The sequence below is a fragment of the Acomys minous genome (assembly GCF_964271855.1).
Source record: "Acomys minous genome assembly, chromosome: 8".
NCBI lineage: Eukaryota > Metazoa > Chordata > Mammalia > Rodentia > Muridae > Acomys > Acomys minous.
The window spans coordinates 33935123-33953952 of NC_140489.1; the positions used below are offsets into that span (position 1 = coordinate 33935123).

The window sequence follows — 18830 nt, forward strand, 5'->3', positions numbered from 1 at the left end:
CTTGCAGGTTTAGTTTTCTAATGAAAAAATTATTTTCACTTACATGTGTGAATGTGCTTGTCTGAGTTCATGTATGCCACATGTGTGCAGGTGCCAGAGAAGTAGAGAAGAGGGCGTTGGAGGGAAGGCGTGGGCAGTTGTGAGCCACCTGCTGTGGGTGCTGGGAACCAATCTCTAGATCTCTGCAGGAGCAGGGCACCCTCATAACCTCGGGGCACCCTCATAACCTCGGGACACCCTCATAACCTCGGGACACCCTCATAACCTCGGGACACCCTCATAACCTCGGGGCACCCTCATAACCTTGAGCCACCTCTCCAGCCCCCTCTTAGAGTTGTGGCAGGGTCTCATTGTAGACCTCAGACTAGCCTTGAACTTGTAACCTTCTTGCCCTAGCCTTCTCAGTGTGAAAACTACAGTCATGCCTGCCTTGTTGGAGTTGCACAGTGTGTATTTCTTTTTCTTTTCTTTTCCCCTCCTCCTCCTCCTCCTCCTCCTCCTCCTCCTCCTCCTCCTCCTCCTCCTCTTCTTCTTCTTTGAGACAGATTCTCTGGCTATCCTGGAACTTGCTCTGTAGAACTCGGCGATCTGTCTGCCTCTTTCTGCTGAGTACTGGGATAAAAGGTGTTCACACCTCTCCAAGACATCCATGTTTCTTAATGAGAGATTAGAAAGATGCAAAGAAATGTAATGAGATAAATCTAGCTCCTGGGAGACACCTGGCCTTTATCCTTTTTTGTTTTGTTTTTTGTTTTTGTTTTTAGAGTGTGTGATGTGTGCAGCTGGGTTGCTGAAGGCTCCTGTTTTTCCGTCAGTCATAAGTGTTGACCATTTTCCTAGGAAGTAACAATTTATCAATGTTGGCAGGATTGGAACAGAATTCATTCACTTTAGGTGAATATTTGTTCTCATAGAGTCATAAGTAAAAACTTAGATAAGGAAAATACTTCAGTTTTCTTTTTCTTTTTTTTTTTTAAAGACAAGGTTTTTCTGTGTAACTCTGCCTGTCCTGGACTTGCTTTGTAGACCAGGCTAGACTTGAACTCACAGAGATCCATCTGTCTGAGTGTGCACCACCACTGCCTAGTTCTATTTCAGTTTTCTGATAGCTGCATGTAAAAAAACAAAAACATGGTTGTGTAAAACAAGTGTAGTTGATCCATTTCGCTGGCTTATGTTTTATGCCCGACAGAAGATCGTATGCAATGAGAAGCACACTGTTAGCACTGAGCCTCATTTTCCTTTTTTCTTTTAATCAGACAAACTTTTTAGACAGGCTGGTGAAGTGCTTCCATGGGAAAAGGGGAGGAGTAGCTGCCCTGTGCTCCACATGTTCTCTGTGCTGCATTCATGCGCTCTCTCTCACACACACACAGGAGAGGAGTAGCTGCCCTGTGCTCCACATGTTCTCTGTGCTGCATTCATGCGCTCTCTCTCTCTCACACACACACAGGAGAGGAGTAGCTGCCCTGTGCTCCACATGTTCTCTGTGCTGCATTCATGCGCTCTCTCTCACACACACACAGGAGAGGAGTAGCTGCCCTGTGCTCCACATGTTCTCTGTGCTGCATTCATGCGCTCTCTCTCTCTCACACACACACAGGAGAGGAGTAGCTGCCCTGTGCTCCACATGTTCTCTGTGCTGCATTCATGCGCTCTCTCACACACACACACACACACACAGGGGAGGAGTAGCTGCCCTGTGCTCCACATGTTCTCTGTGCTGCATTCATGCGCTCTCTCACACACACACACACACACAGGAGAGGAGTAGCTGCCCTGTGCTCCACATGTTCTCTGTGCTGCATTCATGCGCTCTCTCTCTCACACACACACAGGGGAGGAGTAGCTGCCCTGTGCTCCACATGTTCTCTGTGCTGCATTCATGCGCTCTCTCTCACACACACACACAGGGGAGGAGTAGCTGCCCTGTGCTCCACATGTTCTCTGTGCTGCATTCATGCGCTCTCTCTCTCACACACACACAGGTGAAAATGTAAAAACCCTGTACACAGAGTCCGGTTATATTAGCCCATGGTCTTGAGCTTCTGTATAACCCAGTCTGTCCCATGGTGGGATGACAGATGTGTGCCACAACAGCTGGCCCTGAAACTCCTTTCCTCAGTCTTCTAGTCTTGGCTTATAGTAGCTGAAACTTAAAAAGCTCCTACTCTGGAGTTTTTCTTAGTACCTGTATAAGGCATTTAATCCTAATGGAAATGCTGTGCATTCGTCTCATATTGCAGTAACACATTATCACATAGAAGTAGGTTGATGGGCTGTGCTCTTTCTAGAAGCTATAGAGGAGAACTTGTTTCTTTTGGTTTTGTCTAGCTGTAAGAATGGCCCTGCGTTCCTTGCTTTGTGGCCCTGTCCTTGAACTTCAGAGCCAGCAATGGAGCAGTTTCCAGTCCCTTTGCGTTTCTCTGCTTATTATCACTTTCTTTCTGCTTCTGTGTCCCTCTTGACGCCTCTTTGTAAGAATCCTTGAGAGTATATTAGTTCTGCTAACACAATCCAGGGTGCTTAACTGAGTCATCTGCAGAGTCCTGCTTGTCACACCAACTGGCACACTCATAGGTTCATGGGATCAGGACAGGGACGTCCCCTGGGGATGACAATCTCCAGCCTGCTACAGCTTGTGAAGTAGATTGTGTTTCACAGATGAGGACCTCAAAGGTCATCTGATGCAAAATGTCCGCCATGCGGTGATTGAGAAACAGATCTACCAGATGCAGGCGCACTGCAGAACTGGCTTCCAGGGGGGTGAAGCTGCGTAGGGCACAGAATTTAACCAAACACGCTTCTTGCTTCTGGTCTCTCAGAGGCAGTCCCGCCAGGGAAGCCCACCCTCTCTCTGCTGGGTTTTGTGGCCTTTCTGGTCAAATGGTCGACTTCCGGAGTTGTTATTTTAGGCCTGAGTGGAGCTGCTGAGGATGATGAAGGACTTGCACTAATCTCCTAAGCCAGAGCAACGCCCTTAGCAAATGTCTCAAAGGTCAAGACAATAAGCTTTCTAGTGATTAGGGTTCTTACGGGAGTAAGTGGGTGCTCCTTCCCTAGTCTTTGGAGCTTCAGGAAGTCAGACATCTTGTTTTGTCAGTATGTTTACTAATTGGGGGAAAAAGAGGAGAGACTAAAAGTCATTCTTTATTCTCCCCCAGCCCCCCCTAACATTGAGGCCAGTGACTTTCTTTTCTTTTCTTTTCTTTTCTTTTTTTTTTGGTTTTTTGAGACAGGGTTTCTCTGTATAGCCTTGGCTGTCCTGGACTCACTTTGTAGACCAGGCTGGCCTCGAACTCACAGCGATCCGCCTGCCTCTACCTCCCGAGTGCTGGGATTAAAGGCGTGCGCCACCACACCCGGCCAGAACTTATTTTCTAAGATAGACATGTTTCTATTTTATGTTTACAAGTGCTTTGCTTGCATGTGTGTCTGTGGTGTCATGTACATGTCTGGTGCCCATGGGGCCAGGATCCTAACTGGATCTAACTGGAGTTAGAGACAGTTGACAGTTGTGAGCTGCCATGTGGATGCTGGCGACCAAACCTGGCTCCTCTGAAAGAGCAGCAAATGCACTGAGCTATCTTCAGCCTCCTAGTCTCACCCTTACCCCCCATCTTTATTTATTAATTTTTGAAACAGGGTTTCTTTCTTTTTTTACTTATTCTTATTCTTTTTTTTTTTTTTTTTTAAAGACAGGGTTTCTCTGTGTAGCCTTGACTATCTGGACTCACTTTGTAGACCAGGTTGTACTCGAACTCACAGGGATCCGCCTACCTTTGCCTCCCAAGTGCTGGAATTAAAGGCTTGCACTACCACACCCAGCTTCCATTTTCCTTCCTTCTTTCTTTCTTTCTTTCTTTCTTCTTTTTCTTTTTCTTCTTCTTTTTTTTTTTTTAAGATTTTATTTATTTATATTATGTATGAGTGCTCTACCCTTCAGGCCAGAACAGGGCATCAGATTCTAGTTTAGATGGTTGTGAGCCACCATGTGGGTCTTGGGACTTGAACTCAGGACTTCTGGAAGAGCAGACATCGATTTTCTATAAAGTTCTCATGAGCATCCTCTCTAGGCGAAGCATGCTCCCCTGGATTGTGTCCTAGCTTCATGCTGATTGACTACTGACTGAGACTCAGGAGAGTCCAGGAACGTTGGCTCCTCAGCTGACTGTGTGGGCTCATGAGGTGGCTGAGGGGGGCTAATAGTGTCTGGGAGGGCCAGGCCTCCTTGAATTAGAAAGCAGCCATAGGCTACTCTGTGCCTTGGGAAGCTAGCTGAGTCCTCTGCCCTTCGCTTAGCCTGGTCACTGGATCCCTCACTAAGACGGTCCTTTAAGAAGACCCAACACACTGCTTGGCTGCCTCCCTTGTTTACAGTCCCAGAATAGTGCTGCTCAAAATACTGGTACTTAGCTTTTTTTTTTAATTGACCAAAAGAGACCTTATTTTAGTAGGACTCAAAAATGGAAAAAGATGTTTTCTTACTGGATGTGAAGTCTTTGTGCTGACTGGCTGGGCAGGTCTGCCACGCTTCTCTTTTTGTGTCATGTGCCCTGGGCATGATGAGTCACTCTGTCCTCTGGCTCCTGGCTCCTGGTCTAGGTAGCTTCTTGGGGCCCTCTCTTTAGGTAGGCTTGTTCAAACCCCAAAGCACTCCATTCTGGTCAGTAGGTCATGAACCAAAGGAATCCCGAGTTCCTACGTTGTTGAACTTTCCCAGACTGACAGAGACTACGAGCTGCCTGGTGCGGTGGGGAGTTACCCTTTAGCAACTTCCGGTCAGAGCGCAGATACATTTTGTCATTAAGTTCTTAGGTGCCATGCCAACAAAATAAAACATAAAAACTCTTTGGCACTGTTAAAACAATAAGCGATAATTGCATGTGTGGCAGGGCCTGCCTTCTCCCGCCCCCCCCCCCCCCCCCCCCCCCCCCCCCGCCTTTACACTTGGAAAGTAAAAGCCCCTTTGTTTGGTGATGGTGGTGTACTGGACGGCCTTAAATGGGATTACTGGGAAACACAGCATTTCGTATGACTCAGACAGACAGAAACATGAAAGAGCCCCTTTTGTGTGTTCTTAGTTTCTAGTCAGGGTCTTGTGCTATCTTTGGATTCATTCTTCTGTGACTGACTCTTGGCTTTTAACCTGGGAGCCTATTTTGTTTAGTACAGGGCTGTTTAAAAGTTGACCCATATAAGCCTTCAAAATCACAGTGAGTCAGCTTTTCAAGGAGCCCTCTTTAACTGCTTTGTTACCTCCAGTTTGTAAGTTCTGTTCTGTTTCTTTTCCCCCTCTTGTCTGTCAGTTTTGAAGTGATCCCTCTGAATTGGGCAAGTGCTTGGCTTTTTGAGCTAGGATTAATTACTAAGTTCACTTCGTGGGTTTGCACTGGGCATGTGTCTGCAGCTGGGCTTCCCTGTAGGTTGTGGAGCTCTGAGGGCTGACTGGACTGTGCTGGGGACCTGGCCTGCTGTGGAAGGAGCTCCTAGGAGAGCTCTTTGGGTGCTAATTGATTGGCTCTGAGAACTGAGAGGGAGCTACTGGAAGACCACGATGAAGGCAAGGGGAGCAAGGGTATAGAAAGTTCCAGGCAGGAACACTTAGGTCTGTGAGGAAGGACACAGAGGGACTTTCTGAGGCAGGTGATGCTATGTTGGAGTTTTGTTTCTCTTGCTCCTCTTCTTTCTTTTTTCTTTTTCCTCTCCTCTCTTAGATACGGTCTTGCTTTAGTATTCCAGGCCAGCTGTGAATTCAATTGGTAGCAAGGATGACCTTGAACTTCTGATCCTCCTGCTTCTACCTTCTTAGAGCTGGAGTAAACAGCTATGCATCTCCATGCCTGGTTTGTACAGTGCTGGGGACTGTACCCAGGGCTTCATCAAATAGTCTACCTAGTGAGCTGTAATCTCAGCCCTCATCTTGCCTTTCTTAAAAAAAAAAAGGTCTTTATTATGTATGTGTCTGTGGGCATGACAGGTGTATGTGTGTAGACATGTGTAGACTGCTTGAGTGTGGAGATCAGAGGATGACTTGCAGAAGTCATTTCTCTCCTTTTAATATGTTTTTGTTGTAGTTGTTTTTGTTTTTTTGTTTTTGGAGACAGGGTTTCTCTTTGTAGTCTTGGCTGTCCTGGAATTGCTTTGTAGACCAGGCTGGCCTCGAACTCACAGCGATCCACCTGCCTCTGCTTCCCGAGTGCTGGGATTAAAGGCGTGCGCCACAACGCCCGACTGTTTTGTTTTGTTTTTTTTTTTTGCTTTTGGAGACAGGGTTTCTCTATGTAGCCTTGGCTGTCCTAGACTCACTTCATAGACCAGACTGGCCTTGAACTCGCAATGATCTACTTGCCTCTGTCTCCGAGTACTGGGATTAAAGGCATGCGCCACCCCTGTGCCCAGCCCTTTGTTCATTTCTTTTGTTTTTGTTTTGTTTTGGTTTTTTGAGACAGGGTTTCTCTCTGTAGCCTTGGCCATCCTGGGCTCACTTTGTAGACCAGGCTGGCCTCGAACTTACAGAGATCTGCCTGCCTCTGCCTCCCGAGTGCTGAGATTAAAGACGTGCGCCACCATGCCCGGCTGTTCGTTTCTTATTGTTGGAATTTCATGTTTGTTTCTTCTTGTTGAATGGTGGTAGAGATGGTGAGCTGGCATTTACTCAGCCCCACCCTGCTCAGCCTCGGGAACGGACAGATTCTCAGCTGGTGGATCGGCTGTTTTTGTCTCTTTGCCATCTTGTGGTTTAGGGTTCTCTGGGCATCTGCGTTGGTAATTGAAGTTGTGCTGATACCGGCATTGAGGTGGCTGCTGACCTTGGGTCTCATCTTGATTTTCCTTGCCCTGTTCATTGCTGTCCTCTCTAGGCTGTCCTTGGCAAGGAGGGCCCTGTGGAATTGTGGTCTGTAACCCTAATACATATTCTTTTATTTATTTATTTTTTGGTATTTTGAGACAGGGTTTCTCTGTGTAGCCTTGGCTGTCCTAGACTCGCTTTGTAGACCAGGCTGGCCTTGAACTCACAGCGATCCGCCTCCCTCTGCCTCCCAAGTGCTAGGATTAAAGGCGTGCGCCACCACTGCCTGGCCCCAAAACATATTCTGTCTCACTGGTCTACCTTGCTCTCCTGCACTCTGGTTGTCAGCACCCTCCATCACTTCTCCTTGCACAGGCAGGTGGTAATACTGTGGTCAATGCCCAAAGGGTCACTGCATGTAGTAAGGTGGGAACCTTCGCCTAGGATAGGGCCGGCCATGTTGGGCCAGGCCTTCGGGAGCACTTTCCCATCCCTCACTCTTTTCCCCACGCTCACTGTTCTGGTAGTTTTGCTGGTAATTGCGTGGAGGAACCCTAGGATGTAGATAGTGTCTATAAGTCTGCTGTGTATTTACTGCCTTCAGCTTGAATTCCACCAGGGCCTGTGACATGTGCTGCCTCCACACCCTTTTCTCCTTCAACATCAAGCTCCACAGTCTCTCCATCTCCTGCACTGCGAAGGCACTTCCTGGGGTGGTTTTCTTTATGGCAGTCCGGTGTACAAATATGTCTTCCTTAGTGTCATTCCTGGGGATGAACCGTATTCTTTTTTTTTTTTTTTTAAGATTTATTTATTTATTAAGTATACAGTGTTTTGCTTGCATGTATGCCAGAAGAGGGCACTAGATCTCACTATAGATGTTTATGAGCCATCATGTGGTTGCCGGGAATTGAACTCAGGACCTTTGGAAGAGCAGACGGTGCTCTTAACCTCTGAGCCACCTCTCCAGCCCATGAACCGTATTCTTACATTGAACCATTTTACTGTTCCCAAAACATTCCTTATGATGATCTTTTTGTCCTTGCCTGTGGGTGCCTATGGAGCTGGGCTTGGTGTTGGGGAAGCAGGCTGCCGCTCTTCCCAGGTTTGATGGTGACTAGGCCAGTGGTGGGGGTGGGGTTCTCAGAGTTCTCTGGGGTGTGCTCCTTTTTTTTTTTTTTTTTTTTTTAAAGATACTGTGTAGCCCTGGCTGGCCTGGAACTTGATTTATAGACTAAGCTGGCCTTGACCTTATAGAGGTCCATGCTTCTGCCTCCCAAGTGCTGGATCAAGAAAGTGTGCCACCACATCTGGCCTTTAGTCAAGAGGTTCCATGTGGCAATAGTTAGAATTTTAGGGTGGAGGTGTGTACTAGTTATATAGAAAGAACGTGGCTGCTGCCTTGACACCCACGGAGGATGATTTCTGGTAATTCCTGGAACCCCTGCGTGTTCCCCCTAATTTTTTTCTTTTCCTTCCTTCCTCCCCCCCCCCCCCAAAAAAACATGGTTTCTATGTGTAACCCTGGCTGTCCTAGACTCACTTTGTAGACCAGGCTAGCCTCGAACTTGCGATCTGCCTGCCTCTGCCTCCTGGGTGCTGGGATTAAAGGCGTGCGCCACCATGTCCAGCTCTCGCCCCCCTCCTTTCTTCTTTATACTGGATCATTTCTGGTTGATTCTATGCATTGGGTGCTTGAAAATAACTTAAGTTTGGTCCTTTCAGACACCCCACATTCAAGTTAAGTGACAACACAATTCGGAGCAAATTAACAGTCAAAGAATATTCTAGAAATTCTACTTTCTGGTTTTTCCCTGCTATCTAGTGATTATGTCATTCACATGGCTAAACTGTTCCATATCATTTATAACCTTTTTCTTTTAAAGTTCAGACATTGTTGTGCTGCCTTGAAATGGAAGCACTTGCTGAGCCGTGCATCTTAGTAGTTGGGGTAATCTCTCTGTGCAGCTAATTCCATCTTGTAGTACTGGGGACCAAACCCAGAGCTTTATGCATGGCAGGCAAATGCTCTGCCACTGAGCTACATCTCTAGCCCACTCCAAAATGTTTTTAGAATGAAAACTCGTGGTGAGCAAGCCTGGGAGGCATGTAGAGGCCGTTGGTGCTGGAATGTGCAGGCCTTGTTAGCCCCTGAGCAGCGTCATCTGAGGGTCTCATAGTTCTTTCTGCGTGGCCTTTCTGGTTCCAGCGTCTGTGGGTTTAGTTTGGTTAGTAGGTCACCGTTGGTTCCCCCATGTCTCAGGAAACTCTGCTGTTTTAGATTTGGAGTATTTGGCAGGCACGCAGACAAGCAAACAACTTTCTACCTTCCCTGCTTGCTTCCTTCCTTTCTTGTTTTTACTCTTTCTCTTTTCTTTGCCCTTTTTCTTCCCTGGTCATGAATTTAAGAAATGAAGTCTCCCACGGTTTGGGAAAACAGCTGGTATAGCCAAGTGTACATGATTTTCGGGTTATGTTTCATTCTGAGTTGTTCTTGAATTCTTTTCCTAACTTTACTATAGAAAACTGATTGTGTGTGTATTTATTTATTTATTTCTACATAGTTTTTTACTATGTAGCCCTGGCTAACCTGGAACTTGGTATGTGTACTAAGCTGGTCTTTAAATCACAGAGTTCTGTCTGCCTCTGCCTGCAGGTCTGTGCCGTCGGGCTTGCTCATAACCTGGAGATATGGCTCAGTTGGTAGAGTGCTTGCCTGCATGTTGAAGTCCCAGCTCTATCTTCAGCATTGCATAAACTTAGTGTGGTGTTAAACATTTGTAAATCCAACACTTGGCAGGTAGAGGTAAGAGGGTTGGGAGTTCAAGGCCGTATGTTGAGACCCTGTCTACAAAACAAAACACAACAAAGCACAAAATATAACTTTATTGATGCCTGTAGTTTTATAAGTTGACAGATGTATACACCTGTAACCACTACAATCAAGGCATGAAACATGGGGCTTGCGAGATGGCTTGGTGGCTAAGAGCGTTTGTTCTTGCAGAGGACCCAGGTTTGATTCCCAGCACCCACATGGCTCTCCTCAGCCATCTATAACTGCAGTTCCAGGGAATCTAGCTCCATCTTCTGACTTTCTAGGGCACCAGGCATGTATGTAGAACACAGACATACATGTAAGCAAACAATGGTACATAAGAGAAATGAAAACAAAAAAGACATGAAACATATCCACCAGCTGGATGGGTGGTAGCGGCACACCTCTTTAATCCTGGCACTTGGGAAGCTGAGGCAGGTGGATCTCTGTAAGTTGGAGGCCAGCTTGATTTACAGAACCAGTTCCAGGCCAGCCAGGACTGCACAGAGACACCCTGTCCTGAAAAACCGAAAAAGAAAAAAAAATTCCACAAGGTGCTCTTGTGCCTCTGAGAAGCAGTCACTGCTCTGCTTTCGATCACTGTGGATTAGAGATGTGATGTCCTAGAGTTTCCTATAAGTAAAAGCACTCACTGTGTCCCACCCCACACTAGGGGAACACAGAATCTGGGTCCTGCGAGGCAAGTCCTCCATCACATCGATATCCCCTGCCACTAAGCTGTCCAGCCTGGCCCTGAGTATGGTCTTCCTGGTTCATTGTCCTAACTAGCCAGGCTTCTAGCTGTTACACCCAGCGTACTGTGCTTTTGAGAGTCATCCATGTTTTTTTTTTTTTAAACAACTTATAAAGTAATTCATTTCATTTTATTGCTGAGTTACATGGGTACACCATCATTTATTTATGTGTCATATATTGCTGATCTCATGTGTGCATATACATTATTTATTTGGATATGGAGTTGTCAACTCATGGTCCTCCTGCATCAGCCTCTTTGAATGCCAGAGTTTTAGGTGTAGCCTTGGCACTTAGCCTACACCATATATTTATATTGAATGTTACTCTTTTTTGTATTAAAATGTAAGCTCCATGAAAAGAGCCACATTAGTTACTGTTCTCACTGCTGTGACAAAATGCCTGACAGGAAGGAAGGGGCCTCAGAGTTTGACGATCTAGACTGTCACAGCTTGAAAACATGTCAGCAGGATGTGAGGTAGCTGGTCACGTTGCATCTGTAGCCAGGAAGCAGGGAGAGATGAATGCTAGTGTTTAGCTGGACTATTTATTTATTTATTTTTGAGATAGGGTCTTTCTGTGTAGCCTTTGCTGTCCTGAACTCACTTTGTAGACCAGGCTGGCCTTGAAGTCACAGAGACCCACCTGTCTCTGTCTCCCTGAGTGCTGGGATTACAGGTGTGTGCCACTATACCTGGCTATGGCCTTTTAAAATTTTTATTTAAATCTGAATCCTTTTCCTTTTTTCTCTCTTGCCTTTGTATTCAGTCCAGAACTTCAGCCCCTGGGGTAGTGTCATCCACACTCTGGTGGGTCTTCTCACCTTCCCAGAGGCATCCAGCAGGTGTTTCTCCTTGATTCTAGACCACCAAGTTGGCAGTCAAAATAACCATCACAACGTTAGAAATAATGTAGTAAATTACATTGCTTCGTTCACCTCAGGGTGAGAAAATTAAGGCCAAAATAAGTTCAGTGATCTTGTCAAGGTTGGGTAGTGTCAGCTTGGCTAAACCTGCATGGTGGTAGCAGGCTCTCTTCTTTCTGCTAGAGGGAACACACAGAGCGTGTAGACATTGCGTGCTGCCTTCGTGCATCCATTTAGGCAGTATATGCTGATCTTCTGCGGTACTCCGAGTGCTGTGGTGGAGAGCATGGAGCCCTGCCCCTCAGCAAGGAGCACATTGTAGTGTGAAGCTGAGAGCTGGCAAGAGTGTGGACAGTTAACGGGAAAGGTGGGTGGGAGTCAGGGTGTGAGCGAGGGAAGGGTTCTGTCAGCGGCCTCTGGTGTGATTCATCTTCCTTCTACCTTTCCTTCTAAGGTCCCAAGTGTCACCAGCGCTTATGCTAGTTTTGTTGGAGCTAAATAGGAGTTTGCTATGCTGTGTAAAAGGAGCTGATGTCCCATTCGGAAGGGTTTTGGGGAAGATCTCTTGAGTTGGTGTCTCCAGTCCTCAGGATGGGAAGACTTTATTCAGATACAAAAGGAGAGCTGAGCTGGGTGAGTGGGGTGTGTCAGAGAAAGTCATCATGGAGCTAAAAGGAACTGTTGTGGAAGAATTTGTGTGAGGATTATTTCTGTGTGGATGTGTTCTCTGTGGCTTGGACAGCAAAGGAACTGGGGGCAGGGTCTGTGAGTCTAGGTGCGGGTGCTGCTGGAGTTGTAAGACTCTGGAGGGGAATTCCTGACCTCTCAAGTCATGGGACACTTTGAGGACAATGGAATAGAAGAAAGTGATCTTTGTCCTTATCAAACTTTCTCAATGTTTGTGAGGCCAAACTTGTGACTCCTTAAGAAAACAGTTGATAGGGAAATGGCTGTGCTTCTAAGGAGGAACTGCCATGTCACATGTGAACCTACAGTCAGTGTGCACTCTTAGGAGAGAGAGGAAGGACAACTTCTGAACTTCTATGTTGTAGAAGCAGGGTTTCTAGGACCTTCTGGTCAAAGGAATTTGTTCCTGGACTGGAACCTTTGTTGGGACTTCTTTAAGACTAGACTACTGAGCCTGGTATGGTGGCGCACGCCTTTAATCCCAGCACTCGAGAGGCGGATCTCTGTGAGTTCAAGGCCAGCCTGGTATACAAAGTGAGTTCAGAACAGCCAGGGCTACACAGAGAAACCCTTTCTGAAAAATCAAAACAAACAAAAATCCATTAATAGGAACTAAATGTTGAAAATTATCTGCCCACTTATGTTTGTTGTGAATCTCAGTGGAGAATTATAACATAATCATTTGTTGGATGTGGTGGAACTTTACCCTGAGCTTCCAGTTGTGATGGGAGTAGGGAGTTTTGGATAGTGCTTTGTGTTGCTTGGTGATGGAGCTGATTTGGGGCCACTGGCACCCCCTGGTAACCCTGAGAGGGATGTCTGGTCATATTTGGTACAGATCTCATCTTCCTTGATGCTGAGTAACTTTGCAGCGCTTCCCAATGCCTTTGTGGCTTATTTTCTAGAACCTGGCTAGGCTGTGGAACGATTCTTCAACTCCTTGGTTCTTCCCCATTGTTGCTTTTCCCTCCCCAGGGCTGCTGGGGAAAAGTCCATGTGTGTTCATTTTCCCCCAAATGATTCTGAGTGCTAAGATGGAATTTGGGGGAGACAGTCACTGCTGTTTGCCCACTTGGATCAGAGGTGGCTTGCTGGATATTGTCCTCCTGTGAAATACTCTGATTTCCACATAGGAATACTGGGGATCATTGAGAACTGTTAATTTATTTTACAAACTGGCCTTAGAATGTTACAGAAATAAAATTTTTGAGTAAGTAGGAATGTGGGAGAGAAGCAGGTAAGACAGAGGTGCTATTGGGTTTCTTTCTCAAAGGTTGATTTTTTAAAAAATTTTTATTGTTTGATTGTGTGTATGTGTCTGTGTGTGGGTCTGTGCATGTGAATGCAGGTTAGAGGCATTGGGTTCCCTGGAGCTGGGTTACATTCTTGCTCTGTCTCTCTCTCTCTGTTTGTGTGTGTGTCTTCCTCTGGAAGAGGCGCACATTTTTTAACTGCTGAGCCATCTCTTCAGGCCCCTTGTTGGGTTCCTTTCAGCTTAATATGTTTTAGATAGCCACTTTTCCTGAAAGTCAGCTGCAGCACAAGTATTAATAATGTACATTTTTGTTTGAGTTTTGTTGTTGTGTCTTGAGACAGTCTCACTGTGTATCCCTGGCTGTCCTGGGACTTACAAACGTCGCCTTGCCTCTCTGCCTCCTGAGTCGTGGCAGTCAAGGCATGCGCTGCTACTTCTTGTTAACGCATTATTCTGGTTAGAGGGAGAGGCAAGGAGCTCCTTGAAGTGTCCGGTAAGAACTTTAATTTTTAGGTAGAGCTGATTTAGATCCTCCACACTGCTGAGTTAGTGATTTCTGTGTAGCAGGCAGGTGGGAGCCTATCTGCTATTGCAACACACTTGGGTGTTTTCCCAGTGGGCTGGCTCTGAGTAATTAATAATGGTGCCTGTTCTCCCTTACTGTGTGCTACACACTGGACTTTATCTTGGGCAGTACTTTCTCTTACGCAGTCCTCTGTGTCCCCACAGGGTTGGCTAGTCAGCTGTTATCTAATGTCCCTGAGGCGTCCTAGTGAAGTGGCTCTTTAAAGGCCCTGCAGTGGCTAAGCTTGAGGTGGAATCTGGGAGCTGTTGACTTGCCCAAGGTCTCTGAGTCCAGGCTCTAAGGGGAGCAAAGGTGATGTTGTTCCTGCTTTTGCCAAGAGCTATTTCCGACAGAATTGAGTGGGCTGACCTCAGAAATGGAGTGAAAGTGGGCTGATGAGTGTAAACCGACAACTAGAGGATCAGGAGCCTTGCCTCTTCCAGAGCCTTCCTTCCATTAGCAAAGAGACTATTGTTTCCTTTTCTTTTCTGGGACATGGTGCAGGCTGACCAAGCGCTCCTCTGCAGCTCTGATCTTCCTGTGCTCTGTGCCATCACACCTGACCTCTTATCTTCCTTGACCTTTGCTTTTCCAGTTAGAAAACCAGTCTTGCTGCCACCTAAGTGAAGGCAGTTGGTCCTTTCTGGCTCAGGAAGACGCTCACAGGTGGGGGATGTATTTAGTAGTGTTACCAGGGAGCAAAGGGATGTGAAAGACAGGAGGTGAGGCCTGCTTCCAGGTTTGCCAAGCAGTTTTCCTCATATGTTCATTTAGTTAGCCACTGACTTTCCAGTGGAGGTCAAAATGGTTATGTCCTCACTCTGCATCTGAAAACGCCGCTTGGTACATGCTGATTGCTCATAGCCAAGGCTTTTGAGTTCTGAGTCCACTCACTGGATCCAGAAGCATATGTGTTTAATATATCTCAGGACACTAAATACCAGATGATATTCCAGATACTATTTCATCATATATACATATCCACAAACACACAGAGAGACATGTGTGTATGAACTTTGTTTTTGTTTTTGTTTGAGATGGGTCTTGCTCTGTAGCTTGTGCTAGCCTTCAACTCAAGAGCCTCCCATCTTTGCCTCCCGAGATGTTAAGATTACAGGGATGTGTAAGCATAGCTGGCTTATTTATATATTCTGTGCATCATTTGATGAGTACTGACTGTTACTCTGGAACACTTAATTCTGTACCTAAAGGCTTCTGCATGACTGCTCTTATTTTGGGTACCAGTTGCTGCTTCTAGGTTGACAGTTCTGTCACGTGATAGATTTTGAGGGAAGACACTGAAGGCCTGGGCTTTTTTGACTCAGGACTGTTTGAGAACGTAGATGGTTCTTCCAGCTGGACTCTGACCTTAGCTGACTTCCTACTAGCAGAGGTTTATGGGGCTTTTGTTTGTATCTTGCTGGCCACCGTAGCAACTTGGAGCCGACTGGGTGAGTGACACAGGTCCAAAACGGACTGTTCTGTGTCACTTAAATTTTTTTGTTGGTTTGTTTTTTCTTAAAAACAGGGTTTCACTATATTGTAGCCCTCCTGTTCTTGAACTCACTGTATAGACCAGGCTGGCCTTGAACTCAGAAATTCACTTGTCTCTACCTCCCATGTGCTCGGATTAAAGGCCTCCACCACTGCACCTGGTCATTTAATTTTTTTCTTAGATTTTACTTATTTATTGTATATCAGTGCTCTATTTGCATGTACATTTGTATGCTGGAAGAGGGTATTAGATCACATTACAGATGGTTGTGAACCACCATGCAGTTGCCAGGAATTGAACTCAAGACCTGTGGAAGAGCAGACAGTGCTCTTAACCGCTGAGCCATCTCTCCAGCCACTTAAAATTTTTTTCACTTAATTTTTTGAGACAGGGTCTTGCTGTGTAGCCCAAGTTGGTCTTACACTTGAGATCCTCCTGCCTCCATGTCTTCAGTGCTGGGATTAGAGATTTGAACTACTAGCTTCTACATCTGTTTCCTAGAGCTACCAGTTGAGGTAGCCTGTCCCCAAGCTTATCAAATGCTGCTGTGTTCAGCCCTGTGGAGGAGGTGGGGGGCGGGGCAGAGAGGCGTGACCAAGCTTTCCAGCAAGGTTCCACTCCTGTGTGCCAGCTTGTGCCCTAAGCGCTGTGCGCGCAAAGATAAAGATAGGCATGTGTTCTGCGTGATGAGCCCGGTCACTGCAGGATCATTCAGGGGATTGTTGGCATTGTCATCAGCATTAAGGTGCTTATTAATCTTAATAGTCACAGCGGTAATAAGGAGTGCTTGGCCTTCTGGATGGGATTAAGGGAGACAGTGCACAGTTCATCACACTTTCACACTCAGTGCTCTGCGTGCGCTTCTGATCTCTGTGAAGCCACAGACGCTTGAATCAGACAGGTGGCTTTTTTCTCTAATAGTGGAAAGAAATTGGTTATGAAGGCTTGTTACTCCTGTAGCTAGAGGAGGCCTGGGGGGTGGAGGTATTGATGTGGGCTGCTGTGGTCTGAGAAGGGATCCTAAGGAGCTTTCTGAAGCTGTAGTCTGGATCTTGAAAACAAGAAACCCAACATTTTATTTAGAGGGAGGGGAAGTATGAGGGGGGGAGGGAGAGGGGGAGAGAGAGATTGAGGAGAGAGAGAGAGAGAGAGAGAGAGAGAGAGAGAGAGAGAGAGTGTGTGTGTGTGTGTGTGTGTGTGTGTGTGTGTGTGTGTTCTTGAGAGCATGTGTGAGGAGTATGAGGAGGTTACCCAGGGTGGTAGCAAGTGAGCCATCACATCCCTGTGTGTTCTTTAAATTGTCATGGGGTTATGAATGTGTGAAGTCAGAACAGTAAACCTTTTAAAAACATCACAGCTTTATCAAAATATTCACATACCACAACTACCCTTTATTGTAGTTTTTGGTTTTTGTTTGTTTGTTTGTTTTTGTTTTTTGAGACAGGTTTTCTCTGTGTAGCCCTAGACTCCCTTTGTAGACCAGGCTGGCCTCAAACTCAGGAAGATCTGCCTGCCTCTGTCTCCCGAGTACTGGCTTTATTTTTAAGTTGCCTTCTCAGTGTGAGGGTCAGATGTCAGCCTTCAACTTGCTAGTTGAGTCTTACCTGGCTAAACTTGACCCTCAGTCTAGATTGATCTTTTAAAGTGTGAATGTGGCTGAAGGCCCATGCTTGCTCTGATCCCTAAGCCCCACAAGTGAAGTAAGTAACTGAACTAGAGAATTCAGTGCCTGTTCTAAAGCCTGCAGCCCGGAACACGACATGACTCCACCCCAGCCAGAGACCTTGTCCCCTTGACAGCCTCTCACTGTTTCCTCCTCTGTGGCTGCTCCAGACACCCATCTCCTTTCTGCCCGGTGACTTGGCTTCTCCTGAACGCAAATGGGTAATATGTGGTCTTTTCTGTCTGGCTCTTTAATTCAGTCTCATTTTCTTGTAGTCATGTTTAGCAGTTTAGCATGTGTTGGTACTTAGGTATTTTTTTTTCCTCCCTTCTAACAGGTCAATCAAATACTGATAGTTGGTTTCTTTCTTTCTTTCTTTCTATTTATTTTGTTTTTTTAGGCAGGATTTCCTTTGTGTAGCTCTGGTTGTCCTGGAACTCACTCTGTAGACCAGGTTGGCCTTGAACTCAAGATATTAACCTGCCTCTGAGTGCTGAGATTAAACGCATGCACCACCACTGCCTGGAATTTTTAAAAAAAATTTATTTATTTTAATATATTTTTATATGTATTGGTATTTTACCTGCATGTATGTTTGTGTGAGGGTGTCAGATCTTGGAGTAAACAAACAGCTGTGAGCTGCCATGTGAGTACTGGGAATTGAGCCCGGGTCCTCTGGAAGAGCAGCAAGTGCTCTTAACTACCGAGGCATCTCTCCAGCCTAGTGTTTACTTTATGTCACAGTGTTTTAGATATTTTTGTTAGGCAAAAATATCTAATATCTGGTAACAATGAAATTTTATTGCTGAAAATTTTATATTACTATTATTGTACATGTGTAAGGAACGTGTGTGGGCATACATGTGCCATGGTAACCCTGTGACAGTCATGGGTAACTTTTGGGGAGTTATCTTCTTTTACTGTGAGATCCTGGAGTTAAACTTGGGTACATTGGGCTTGTGTGACAAACACTTGTACCTAATGAGCTATCTTTTTTTTTTTTTCCTTGCTGTTTTTGAGACAGGATTTTATTGTACAGCGCTGGCTGCCCTGGAACCTCTGTTGACTAGGCTAGGCTTAAACTCAGAGAGATCTACCTGCCTCTGCCTCCCAAGTGCTGGGATTAAAGGTGTGCACCACTATGCCTGACTCCAATGAGCCATCTTGCCCTGTCTGTGTGTGTGTGTGTGTGTTACGCACATATACATATATGCAATAGTTTGGTTTTTTTTTTTTCCAGTCAGACTTGTGCTTTTCACCCCAGGGTAGCCTGAAACTTTTGTATCTTAGGCCAAGATGGTCTTCAACCAGTGATCCTCCTGTCTCAGCTTCTCAGTGACAGGATTATAGGCAAGTATAAACTATGTCCCTTTTCAGTTTTTATATTTATTATTTTTTTGTTTTTCAAGATAGGGTCTTTCTGTGTTAGCCTTGGCTAACCTGGGCTGGCTTTGTAGACCAAACTGGCCTTGAACTCACAGTGATTTGCCTGCCTCTGCCTCCCTGAGTGCATGTGCTACGACGCCTGGCTCCAAATTTGTTTATTTTTATTTCATGTATGTTGGTGTTTTGCATTCATCTATGTCTGTGTGAGGGTGTGAGTTTTAGAGTTTTGTTGTTTTTGTTGTTGTTGTTTTGTTTTGTTTTTTAGAGCTGCCATGTGGGTGCTGAGAATTGAACACAGGTCCCCTGGAAAGAGTGGCTTGTGCTCTCAACTGCTGAGCCATCTCTCAAGTGCCAGTTTTTTTGTTTTTGTTTTGTTTTGTTTGTTTTTTTGAAACAAGGTTTCTACCATCTGGCCAGGTTTTATTATTTTTATCGGGAGACTTTTTATTTTAGCATTTTGTAGTTACAGTTTGGGGGATAATGGGTGTGTTCAAAACTTGTTTCAAAATATGTTTCATAAACATTTACAGTAATGGGTTACAAGTAAAAATAC

The 18830-nt window shown here is 45.7% G+C and overlaps 1 protein-coding gene and 1 pseudogene across 3 annotated transcripts in view; one reads left to right on the forward strand and one right to left on the reverse strand.

The window, feature by feature from the left end:
• Positions 1–18830, forward strand: part of ZFYVE1 (zinc finger FYVE-type containing 1) — a 53864-nt gene that overhangs the window by 7377 nt on the left and 27657 nt on the right. The window lies entirely within an intron of this gene.
• On the reverse strand, positions 6519–14582 carry LOC311603400 (B box-binding protein-like; annotated as a pseudogene). Its single transcript has 2 exons — positions 14554–14582; positions 6519–7560 (listed from the first exon to the last, which is right to left on the reverse strand). The product of its transcript is annotated as a B box-binding protein-like (transcript).